General features: G+C 43.2%; 1 non-coding gene across 1 annotated transcript; it reads left to right on the forward strand.

The window, feature by feature from the left end:
* Positions 1-12,760: 12,760 nt before the first annotated feature.
* LOC125085350 (U6 spliceosomal RNA) lies at positions 12,761-12,867 on the forward strand. The gene has a single exon (XR_007122881.1). It is a non-coding gene; the product is annotated as a U6 spliceosomal RNA (small nuclear RNA).
* Positions 12,868-13,115: the final 248 nt, after the last annotated feature.

Genomic DNA, 13,115 nt, shown 5'->3' on the forward strand with positions numbered 1-13,115 from the left:
CTACTTGTGATCTCTATCTCTCTGTCAAATAAATAAAATCTTTAAAAAAAAAAAGTCAACCAGGTATTGGCATAACTAAGGTATAGAATATGCTACTTGGATCCCTTGGATGCTGATATTCTTTCTTCTTTTTTTTTTAAGATTATTTTAGAGAAAGAGTGTGTAGCGGGGAGGGGTGGAGGGAGAGAGAATCTTGAACAGACTCCCCACTGAGCGTGGGTGCCAATGTAGGACTTGATCTCATGACCCCGATATCCCAACCTAAGCCAAAACCAGGAGTTGGACGCTGATGCTGACAATCTTTTTTTTTTTTTTTTTTTTTTTTTCCCGCTCCCTCTGGTCAGGAAACTTAACTTGAACAAATCCAGACTTGATATTCTGCTTATCAGGACCTTAAACTTCTCCTCTGTCTGCTGGTTCAGTAGAAGTCAAAAGAAAATTAAACAACCTGCTAGATCCAGACTCCAGCCCGCTGAGGTCAGAGATGGGTATGGTCTGTGAGTGACCCACTTAGTGAAGGGAGGTTGCAGGAAACTGGAAGGAGGGAACAAGAAGGTCAGGATCGTGGGGAGAGTGGCAGAAGGACAGTGCAGGTGGCCATAACTTACCATTGGTGAAGACAGGGAGGGTTTATCACAAGAGCTAATGTGTGTGTTGCACGTGTGGGAAATCCTTTGTGTTCTCTAGTGTTGGCCTGGCACTAGTGTCGTTGAGCATCTAGCAGTTGAGAAAATGCATGCGACAGGATTAGAGATGCCCTTGAGATTTTCTGGTTTACCATTCACATCATACGTGTGACATCCAATCGGCAGGAATAGTACTCAGTCATTCATTATTCCATCAATGCCTCATGGTTGGTGAGTGCCAAGATTTGAGAGTCTCTTGAGAATTCTTGGGACAGGTTTGCTAAAGATTTGAAGGCAGAGATTGATGAGATAGATGGACTCCCATGTTTTTCAAAGTTAAAGGAGTAGATGGTCCAAATTCAGAGGCCTATGCTAACTCCTGTGTCCCGGTTCCTGTGTTGAAGGATGTCTAGGGAGTGGCTTGAGGGGCCAAAATGGCATCCCAGGTGAGGACAAGGGAAGGCTCAGACACCCAGGAGGGACAGGCCCAGAGTCCCCTCCCAGCCCCATGGTGGCCTAGAAGCTCGTGTGTTGTGACGCTCTCTTGTTAGATGCATATACATTAAAGTTGCTGTGTTTTCTTGGACGATTGACCCCTTTATCGCTCTGTCCTCTATTCTTAATATTCCTTGTTGTGGAGTCTGCTTTGTCTGAAGTTAAAATAAACGACCCCAGCTTTCTTCTGATGAGTGTTCAGCATGGCATCTATCTTTCTCCACCCCTTTATTTTTAATCTCTCTAGATCTTTACAAAGTGGGTTTCCTATAGACAGAATATATAGCAGATAACAAGCTTCCTGTTTTTAATCTACTCTGACAATCTCTGTCTTTTTAATTGGTGTATTTAGACCTGTCACATTTAAAGTATAATTGATAACACAGTTGACCCTTGAAAATAGGGGTTTGGACTGAGCAGGTTCCGTGGATTTTTTTTTTTTTTCAGTCAATTACTATAAATGTACTTCTATGATTTTCCTAATACTTTTTTTTCCAGCTTTATTCTAAGAATACAGTATATAATACATAGACAAAATATGTGTTCATCAGTTGTTTGTTACTGATAGGACTTCTGGTCAACAGTAGGTTATTACTAGATAAATTTGGGGGGAGTCCAAATTTTTATGAGGATTTTTTACTCCTGCCTGCCCCTCTCCCCTTCACGATAGTCCATCTAAGTTACGGTGTAAGTGTTTTTAGTAAGTGTTTTAGTTTCAGTGGCTTCGACCCCGTGTCAGCAGATCCCAGCTGTGACTATGGACTCTCCAAATTTGGGGAGTGGCGGTTGGCTCTGTTGGCCCCAGTCCTCTGATGGCTCCAAAAAGAAGTCATGTTTTGCAAAGTTTGTCCAGCCTTTTGTAGTTGTAAGGATGGGAGTGGTGACTTGACTCCAAAGCTCTTTGCTTGTTGAAGATGAAACCAGAAGCCCTTGGTGACCCAGTTTTTGTTGTTAAATCAATTTGGAAGACAACGAGTAAGCTGTTATCTGAGGAGGGCCTTTAACATCTGGACATAGAAATTTGTGTCCTAATGACAACTGAAGAACTAAAAATAGAAATGGCTGTTAGAGTCTGCCTTAATGACTTCCGACTCTCAACACACAGAGTGTCCAGAAGAACATGAAGGCAACTGACACTGGATTGGAGAATGTCGGGGGTACATTCAGGTACCTGAACTGCGAGCTTACTTGCCAGAGCCCTTCACATGCTCCACTGCCCCTGTCCCCCACCAGCCCAGAGGACCTGGGACGCACCAAGCACTAAAGCAGACCCAGAATCTGGAAGAACCTGAATGACTTTCTCTCTCCTTCTTTCTAAAGACCGCTCTTTGTGGATCGTTGTCTGAGAGTGCTGTGGCCTGTCCCGGGCTGGTACCTGGGAAAGATCTGGTTAGTGACAAATAAACTGTGTATTAGCAACAAGTATAATCGCTTACGAGGAGTATCAGCATGTTCTGAGAAAGTGTCAGGTGCCTACAGTCTGGAATGCTTGGTCTCTTTTTGCCAGAGGGTTTATAGTATGTTCTGTTGAGTTAGTCAATTTCTTCTCTATCTTTTTGACTTGGACTAAGATAAGTTCTAAATAGCTTAATTAGGTGGCTCAAAGCATTTTTTTCAGTGTGAGCAGGGAATAGGGGAAGTGGTGGTGTTCTTATAGCTGTTCTTACAGTTCTTAAAGCTGTCCCGGTCCGTAGTCTACCAAGAACTTCCACCAAGATATTGTATGTACTTTATTTCACACCAAGGGCTTTGTCCAACTCCTCTCTCAGGGGTTGGCCTCAGGGCGCCTGGGTGGCTCAGTCGTTAAGCGGCTGCCTTCGGCTCAGGTCATGATCCCAGGTCCTGGGGTTGAACCCCGCGTCTGTCTCCCTGTTCAATGGGGAGCCTGCTTCTCCCTCTCCCACTCCCCCCGCTTGTGTTCCCTCTCTCGCTGTGTCTCTCCCTGTCAAATAAATAGATAAAATCTTTTAAAAAAGAGTTGGCGTCTAAGCTGCACTAGTGCTCGGGGAGACGTAACAAGTCATGGTCACATAGCCGGCCACTTCCTGAAAGAACATGAATCATGAGGCCATCACAGCAGGTGACCCATGTGGCAGTGTAACATAGGGTGACGGGGGGCACGCAGACGAGTTCTGTGCTCAGTAAACAGCCACTAGTGTTACACGGAGGGAAGTGAGCTGGAAAGATGAAGACGAAGCCCCTGGGAGCCATGGTGGAAGTCCCAGTCGATGGAAAGACCGGCCCCAGCCAGAGAGGGAGCTGGACCACGTGTGAAACCAAACCAAGACTCAGCCTTTATTTAAACTTCTGGGGACATTATCAGGAGACTGAAGCCATTCACGGCTTACATCTTTGGTAAGATCCTTGCTTCACTGTCCTGAGCATCTGATGGGGTGCACCACGGTTGCGGGATTACTGGTGGACTCTGACACGGCACAACACAGCCCAGATAAGGAGCGAGGGGAGAACGAAGCACAAATGTGGGTGTAGCGCCAGGATTGATTGGCGCTTAGATCTGCTCCCCTGGCCAGCTCTGTGTTGTCCCACTGAGGAGCTGGTGGTGTTTTCATGGCTTCCTGCTGGTAGTATCCATAGGGGGCTTTGGCCAAAGCATTCTCTTTAGAATAACGATCCTGTGGCCATGGAAAGGCACACGGTGGGTTTTCCACTTGGGATGTGTGGCCATACTCCCTGATATCTTAGGATTTTCAGGGGAAGAAACAACTTGGGAAAAAGCATGATCTGTTACAATGAACGTTTGTTTGGAAGTCTCTGAAATCCTAGGCTTTGAGTTGCAAGAGGCCATGGCCAGTCATTGCTAGGTTGATGGGAAGCACGTTCATTGCCAGCCCGAGTGGTCCCAGGAGCCTTCTGACCTCTGGCTGTGGTGAGCCGTGGGCTTCCTCTCTGCAGACGCTCCAATGAGCCGAGCAGGCTCGGGCCAGCCCGGAGGCGGGCAGACACGCTGGCAGGCGAGGGCTAGCTGCATTGCTCTGCGAGTTCCTGGGGCGAGCGTGAAAAGCAAATGACACCAAGACGGGCTGGGTCCTGTTAGTGCTGCAGGCGCCTGTCTGCCTGGAAGTGTCACTGGCCCGGGGCCATGGGTGCCTATTGCTGTGCTCAGGAGCTGACCCCAACTGATCCCAGAGCTTATCTCTGCCCTGGGGGCTTGCAGGGACCGCTTCAAACCCTGGGTCCAAGAGGCTGCCTAATGAGTTTTCCCCGGAGGCTCCTGGTTCCTGGGCAGAGGGAAGCAACTGCAGGAGGGCAGAGAGATCCAAGCAGGGGGTAGGGCCACAAGTCCTGTTGTGTGTTCGTGCACAATCCCTGGTCCTCACTGCACCCAACACACAGCAAAAGGGGTCGGGGTGGGGGCTGGGGACGGAGCGGCAGCATCGTACTTCCTTCGGGAGAGAAAATGTCAATGTATTCAGTACACAGAACCCCCACATACTATTAACATTCACTGAGTGTGAATTCAAACAAAAAGTCACCGAAATTAGATGGGAACGTATCCGAAATGTCACTTTAACACATGCCAAGTATGAAGAACGGTGACAAATGGGCTTCCGGTAGATCCCGGCTATCAAAACTGGCTTAATTTCTCAAGATATTCAGGGCTTAATCACCAATTAAAATCAGCAAAAACAATGAATTCGTGCAGGCCCAGGGAAATTCATTTTCCTCCCGGGAAGGAAGAGGGCCCTGATCCAAGTCTTTCATTTGGCAAAACTGAGGAGGAACCGCTGGCAATCTTCCCAACCGCCAAAGGAGGTCAGAGGAGGAAGGGCAAGCGGGGCTTACAGCAGAGGCTGCTGCTTTCTGCTCTGGTTTCCAGCAGCTTCCCTTGCCCGGACTGCAGGAATGTGCTTGCTGGCGGGCACGGAAGCCCGGACCCCGGAGGGCAGGTGAGCCTTAGGTCCCGTGGAACACGAGCTTCTCTCTCAGGTTGCTCTTCCAGTGATGTTTGCTTTCGATGGAGGGAGGGAATGGGATCTAAGTTCTGGTTTAGACACACACACACACACACACACACACACACACACACACACACACACATGAATTTAGCATTCATATCAGCATATTTCAAGCTGTAGCAAATCTTCCCTTAGAGAAGCATCCTTAGATTACATGAAACTAGTATTTGGCAAATTTATGTGGCCTTAAAACCCATTCCATAGGGGCGCCTGGGTGGCTCAGTGGGTTAACGCCTCTGCCTTCGGTTCAGGTCATGATCCCAGGGTCCTGGGATCGAGCCCCGCGTCGGGCTCTCTGCTCAGCCCCCGCCTGCCTCTCTGCCTACTTGTGATCTCTGTCAGATAAATAAATAAAATCTTAAAAAAAACCACCCCATTCCATATAAACCCTTCTTCTATTTTATCATGAAAAATTCTTTAAAAAAAATTTTTTTTTAATTTATTATTTTTATTAACATATAATGTATTGTTTGCCCCAGGGGTACAGGTCTGTGAATCATCAGGTTTACACAGTTTACAGCACTCACCATAGCACATACCCTCCCCAGTGTCCGTAACCCAACCACCCTCTCCATACCCTCCCTACGCCCAGCAATCCCCTGTGAGATTGAGAATCTGTTATGGTCTGTCTCCCTCCCGATCCCATCCTGTTTCATTTTTTCCTTCCCTACCCCCCACTCTGCCTCTCAAATTCCTCATATCAGGGAGATCATATGAAAATTGTCTCTCTCTGTTTGACCTATTTTGCTCAGCATAATACCCTCTAGTTCGATCCACGTTGTTGCAAATGGCAAGATTTCATTTCTTTTGATGGCTGCATAGTATTCTATTGTGTATATCTATCCCACATCTTCTTTATCCATTCATCTGTTGATGGACATCTAGGTTCTTTCCATAATTTGGCTATTGTGGACATTGCTGCTATAAACATTGGGGTGCACATGCCCCTTCAGATCACTACACTTGTATCTTTAGGGTAAATACCCAGTAGTGCGATTGCTGGGTCATAGGGTAGCTCTGTTTTCAACTCTTTGAGGAACCTCCATGCTGTTTTCCAGAGTGGTTGCACCAGCTTGCATTCCCACCAACAGTGTAGTAGGATTCCCCTTTCTCCGCATCCTCGCCAGCATTTGTCATTTCCTGACTTGTTAATTTTAGCCATTCTGACTGGTGTGAGGTGGTATCTCATTGTGGTTTTGATTTGTATTTCCCTGATGCCGAGTGATGTGGAGCACTTTTTCATGTGTCTGTTGGCCATCTGGATGTCTTCTTTGCAGAAATGTCTGTTCATGTCTTCTGCCCATTTCTTGGTTGGATTATTTGTTCTTTGGGTGTTGAGTTTGCTAAGTTCTTTATAGATTTTGGACACTAGCCCTTTATCTGATATGTCGTTTGCAAGTATCTTCTCCCATTCTGTCAGTTGTCTTTTGGTTTTGTTGACTGTTTCCTTTGCTGTGCAAAAGCTTTTGAACTCAATGAAGTCCCAATAGTTCATTTTTGCCCTTGCTTCCCTTGCCATTGGCGATGTTCCTAGGAAGATGTTGTTGCGGCTGAGGTCGAAGAGGTTGCTGCCTGTGTTCTCCTCAAGAATTTTGATGGATTCCTTTCTCACATTGAGGTCCTTCATCCATTTTGAGTCTATTTTTGTGTGTGGTGTAAGGAAATGGTCCAGTTTCATTCTTCTGCATGTAGCAGTCCAGTTTTCCCAACACCATTTGTTGAAGAGACTGTCCTTTTTCCATTGGACATTCTTTCCTGCCTCGTCGAAGATTAGTTGACCTTAGAGTTAAGGGTCTATTTCTGGGCTCTTTATTCTTCTCCATTGACCTATGTGTCTATTTTTGTGCCAGTACCATACTATCTTGATGATGACAGCTTTGTAATAGAGCTTGAAGTCTGGATTTGTGATGCCAACAACTTTGGCTTTCTTTTTCAACATTCCTCTGGCTATTCGGGGTCTTTTCTGGTTCCATATAAATTCTAGGATTATTTGTTCCGTTTCTTTGAAAAAAATTGATGAGATTTTGATAGGGATTGCATTAAATGTGTAGGTTGCTTTAAGTAGCATAGACATTTTCACAATTTTGTTCTTCCAATCCATCAGCATGGAACATTTTTCCATTTCTTTGTGTCTTCCTCAATTTCTTTCATGAGTACTTTATAGTTTTCTGAGTACAGATTCTTTCTCTCTTTGGTTAGGTTTATTCCTAGGTATCTTATTGTTTTGGGTGCAGTTGCAAATGGGATTGACTCTTTAACTTCTCTTTCTTCTGTCTTGTTGGTATATAGAAATGCAACTGATTTCTGTGCATTGATTTTATATCCTGAAATTTTACTGAATTCCTTTACAAGTTTTAACAGTTTTGGAGTGGTATTTTGGGTTTCCACATAAAATATCATATCATCTGCAAAGAGTGATAGTTTGACTTCTTCTTTGCTGATTTGGATGCCTTTAATTTCTTTTTGTTGTCTGATTGCTGAGGCTAGGACTTCTAGTACTATGTTGAATAGCAGTGGTGATAGTGGACATCCCTGCCATATTCCTGACCTTAGGGGAAAAGCCTTCAGTTTTTTGTAGGAGGCCATGGTAAGGCTTGAGACGAGAACCAAACCAGGCCCTGACTTGTGCCTCTTTTAAAGGCTGAATAGCCGAACAAAAGGCTCAGGTCGATAAAGTCGAGTAGCACTGAGAAAGGGTCTGTGCTATGTGTTGTACGCTCGCCTATGTGACTTCCCACACATTTGCTAGTCAGATAGAGACGATTTGGTCAGGGTCAGAAATTCTTGGCTGGTCCTTGCTGTCCTTGCAAGGGCTATAGACTACACCACTGTAAGACTGTGCTGTGCTTGCATAAACTATGTCTTGAGTGGCCTTGAAGTCAGTACATCTGGCATTAGAGGGTCTGCTACTGGTGCTTGGGAAATAGATAATGGGAAAGCTTGAAGGGTTTTCTGTGCATGTTGCAAACTCTTTAGTAATCAGCTAAAAATAGATACTTTCTTGTGATTGTTTCTGTTAGCTATATAATGCCTTGCTGCCTTGAATAAAATTGGCACTATTGGACATCCTCATTGGTGCTCCTCCTGCCCCCATCTCTTTGTCTCTTAATTTCTTTTCAGCATCCTCTTACCCTCTCGACCCTGGTCGATTTGTCGCGCCGGCCGCGACAGTTTTTCCCCATTGAGAATGATATTCGCTGTGAGTTTTTCATAGATGGCTTTGAAGATAATGAAGAATGCACCCTCTCTCCCTAAACTCTGAAGAGTTTTGATGAGGAAGGGATGCTGTACTTTGTCAAATGCTTTTTCAGCATCTATTGAGAGTATCGTATGGTTCCTGTTCTTTCTTTTATTAATGTATTGGATCACACTGATTGATTTGCGGATGTTGAACCAACCTTGCAGCCCAGGAATCAGTCCCACTTGGTCATGGTGAATAATCCTTTTAATGTACTATTGGATCATATTAGTATTTTGGTGAGAATTTTTGCCTCCATGTTCATCAGGGATATTGGTCTGTAATTCTCCTTTTTGGTGGGGTCTTTGTCTGGTTTTGGGATCAAGGTAATACTGGCCTCATAAAATGAGTTTGGAAGTTTTCCTTCCATTTCTATTTTTTGGAACAGTTTCAGGAAAATAGGTATTAATTCTTCTTTAAATGTTTGGTAGAATTCCCCTGGGAAGCTGTCTGGCCCTGGGCTCTTGTTAGTTGGGACATTTTTGATGACTGTTTCAATCTTCTTACTGGTTATGGGTTTTTTTCAGGTTTTCTATTTCTTCCTGATTCAGTTTTGGTAGTTTATGTGTCTTTAGGAATGCTTCCATTTCTTCCAGATTGTCAAATTTGCTGGCGTATAGTTGTTTATAATATGTTCTTATAATTGTTTGTATTTCTTTGGTGTTGGTTGTGATCTCTCCTCTTTCATTCATGATTTTATTTATTTGGGTCCTTTCTTTTTCTTTTCTTTTTAATAAGTCTGGCCATGGGTTTATCAGTCTTACTAATTCTTTCAAAGAACTAGCTTCTAGTTTTGTTGTTTGTTCTGCTGTTCTTTAGTTCCTATTTCATTGATTTCTGCTCTGATCTTTACAATTTCTCTTCTCCTGCTGGGTTTAGGCTTTCTATGCTGTTCTTTTCCAGCTCCTCTAGGTGTAGGGTTAGGTTGTGTACTTGAGACCTTTCTTGTTTCTTGAGAAGGGCTTGTATGACTATATATTTACTTCTCAGTACAATCTTTTTTTTTAAAAGATTTTATTTAGTTATTTGACAGACAGAAATCACAAGTAGGCAGAGAGGCAGGCAGAGAGAGAGAGGAAGGGAAGCAGGCACCCTGCTGAGCAGAGAGCCCGACGCGGGGCTCGATCCCAGGACCCTGAGACCATGACCTGAGCCGAAGGCAGAGGCTTAACCCACTGAGCCACCCAGGCGCCCCCCTCTCAGTACAATCTTTGCTGTGTCCCACAGATTTTGAACAGTTGTGTTGTCATTTTCATTTGTTTCCATGTGTTTTTTCAATTCTTCTTTAATTTCCTGGTTGACCCGTTCATTAATTTCCTGGTTGAGCATCCTTTAGTAGGATGCTCTTTAACCTCCATGTATTTGAGCTCTTTCCAACTTCCCTCTTGTGATTGAGTTCTAGCTTCAGAGCATTGTGGTCTGAAAATATGCAGGGAATGATCCCAATCTTTTGGTACCAGTTGAGACCTGATTTGTGACCCAGGATATGACCTATTCTGGAGAATGTTCCATGTGCACTAGAGAAGAATGTGTATTTTGTTGCTTTTGGATGGAATGTTCTGAATATATCTGTGTTGTCCGTCTGGTCTAGTGTGTCATTTAAGGCCTTTATTTCCTTGTTGATCTTTTGCTTGGATGATCTGTCCATTTCAGCGAGCGCGGGTGTTAAAGTTCCCTACTATTATTGTATTATTGTCGATATGTTTCTTTGATTTTGTTATTAATTGGTTTATATAGTTGTCTGCTCCCACGTTAGGGACATAGATATTTAAAATTGTTAGGTCTTCTTGTTGGGCAGACCCTTTGAGTATGATATAGTGATATAATGATATAGTATGATATAGTATGATATAGTATAGAGTATGATATAGAGATGATACTTCCTCATCTCTTATTATAGTCATTGGCTTAGAATCTAATTTATCTGATATGAGTATTGCCACCCCAGCTTTCTTTGATGTCCATTAGCATGGTAATTTGTTTTCCACCCCCTCACTTTAAATCTGGAGGTGTCTTTTGGTGAAACGAGTTTCTTGCAGACAGCATATTGATGGGTTTTGTTTTTTAATCCATTCTGATACCCCGTGTCTTTTGACTTGGGCATTTAGCCCATTTACACTCAGGGTAACTATTGAAAGATATGAATTTAGTGCCATTTTATTGCCTGTAAGGTGACTGTTACTGTATATTGTCTCTGTTCCTTTCTGGTCTACTACTTTTAGGCTCTCTCTTTGCTTAGAGGCCCCTTTCAATATTTCCTCTAGGGCTGGTTTGGTGTTTGCAAATTCTTTTAATTTGTGTTTGTCCTGGAAGCTTTTTATCTCTCCTTCTATTTTCAATGATAGCCTAGCTGGATATAATATCCTTGGCTGCATATTTTTTTCATTTAGTGCTCTGAATATATCATGCCAGTTCTATCTGGCCTGCCAGGTCTCTCTCTGTGGGTAAGTCTGCTGCCAATCTAATATTTCTACCATTGTATGTTAGAGACTTCTTGTCCCTAGCTGCTTCCAGGATTTTCTCTTTGTCACTAAAACTAGTAAGTTTTACTATTTGACAGTGTATGGACCTATATTTATTGATTTTGAGGGGGGTTCTCTGTGCCTCCTGGATTTTGATGCTTGTTCCCTTTGCCATATTAGGGAAATTCTCTAATATTATTTGCACCAATATACCTTCTGCCCCTCTCTTTCTTCTTCTTCTTCTGGAATCCCAATTATTCTTTTTATTTTATTTTATTTTATTTATTTATTTGAGAGAGAGACAGTGAGAGAGAGCATGAGCTAGGAGAAGGTCAGAGAGAGAAGCAGACTCCCCGTGGAGCTGGGAGCCCAATGCGGGACTCGATCCCGGGACTCCAGGATCATGACCTGAGCCGAAGGCAGTCGTCCAACCAACTGAGCCACCCAGGCGTCCCAATGGAATCCCAATTATTCTAATAATTGTTTCTTCTTATGGTATCATTTATCTCTCGAATTCTCTGCTCTTGGTCCAGTAGTTGTTTGTCTCAGCTTCTTTATTCTCTGTCGTTTGGTCTTCTATATCACTAATTCTCTCTTCTGCCTCATTTATCCTAGCAGTGAGAGCCTCCATTCTTGATTGCACCTCATTAATTCCTTTTTTTATTTCAGCGTGGTTAGATTTTAGTTCTTTTATTTCTCCAGAAAGGGATTTTATTTCTCCAGATAGGGTTTCTCTAATATCCTCCATGCCTTTTTCAAGCCCAGCTAGCACCTTGGGAATCATCATTCTGAACTCTAGATCTGACATATTACCAATGTCTGTATTGATTAGGTCCCTAGCCTTTGGTACTGCCTCCTGTTCTTTTTTTTTTTTTGTGGTGAGTTTTTCCACCTTGTCATTTTATCCAGGTAAGAATATATGAATGAGAGAATAATACACTGAAAGGGTGGCAAAGACCCCAGAAAATTGTACGCTAACCAAATCAGAGGAGACCCCAAACTGGGGAGAGAAGAAGGGGGATAAAATGAAATTAAATATATATATATGTATATATATACATATATATATATATTAGACTAGTGAGTAGAACAGAACCACCCATTTGATTTTGGGTGTATTTTGGTCTCTTAGAAGAAACTACCTCCCAAAATATTAAAGAAAGAAAAACTTACATATATACAAAAATAGGGTAAACACGATGAAGGGATGGAATATGACTGTAAAGATGAAAATTTTAAAAATATTCTAAAAACGGAATTGATAAGTTTGTTGGAAAAAGAAAGAAGAAAAAAAGAGGGGGTGCTGGTAGAGAATGTGCTCAGGCTGGAGACTAGAACAAAGCCCTGTGCTAGATTTAGGGTATATTTTGATCTATTAGAAGAAATTGGAGATGCCTGGGTGGCTCAGTGGGTTGAGCCTCTGCCTTCAGCTCAGGTCATGGTCTCTGGGTCCTGGGATTGAGCCCCACGTCAGGCTCTCTGCTCAGCAGGGAGCCTGCTTCCCACTCTCCTCGCCTTGGTATCACTTCCCTGCATGTCCTACCTTTCAGAAAATGGTCGATTTTCTGTTCCTAGAATTGCTGCTCTTCTCTTCTATCTCCTATTGAGTTTGTAGGTGTTCAGAATGGTTTGATAACTCTCTAGCTGGACCCCTGTGACCTGATGTCATTTCAGTCTGCTACTCCTCCACCATCTTCTGTCACTTCATGAAAAATTCTTTTTAAAAATTTTATTTATTTATTTGATGGAGAGATAGAGAACAGAAGCAGGGGAAGGGGCAGAAAGGGAGGGAGAAGCAGGCTCCCTGCTGGGAGGGAACACAACTTGGGACTCGATCCCAGAACCTTGGGATCATGATCTGAGCAGAAGGCAGATGCTTAACCAACTGAGCCACCCAGGCACCCCTGAATATGAGATTCTTAAAAAAAAAAAAAAAAAAAAAAAAAAAAAAAGCATAGATTTGTGCTGCTTTGCCAGCACATATACTAAAAATTGGAACGATACAGAGAAGATTCTGATGGCCCCTGAGTAAGGATGACAAGCATATTCTCAAAGGATTCCATACTTGGGGGTGAGCACCAGGTGTTGTATGGAAGTGGTAAATCACTGAATTCTACTCCAGAAACCAGTATCACACTGTATGTTAACTGACAAAATTTAAATTAAAAAATGTAGAGAGTAAAAATATTTTTAGAAACTCTACTGAAGTATCACATACATACAGAAAAGGGCATACAGAATAATTCCCACAAACCAGATAGAGGTTGGTCACCAGCCTCCAGATGGAGGGACGGGTGACCTGTAACAGGGCAGCCTT

The sequence above is a fragment of the Lutra lutra genome, chromosome 14 (assembly GCF_902655055.1).
Source record: "Lutra lutra chromosome 14, mLutLut1.2, whole genome shotgun sequence".
NCBI classification, from domain to species: Eukaryota; Metazoa; Chordata; class Mammalia; order Carnivora; family Mustelidae; genus Lutra; species Lutra lutra.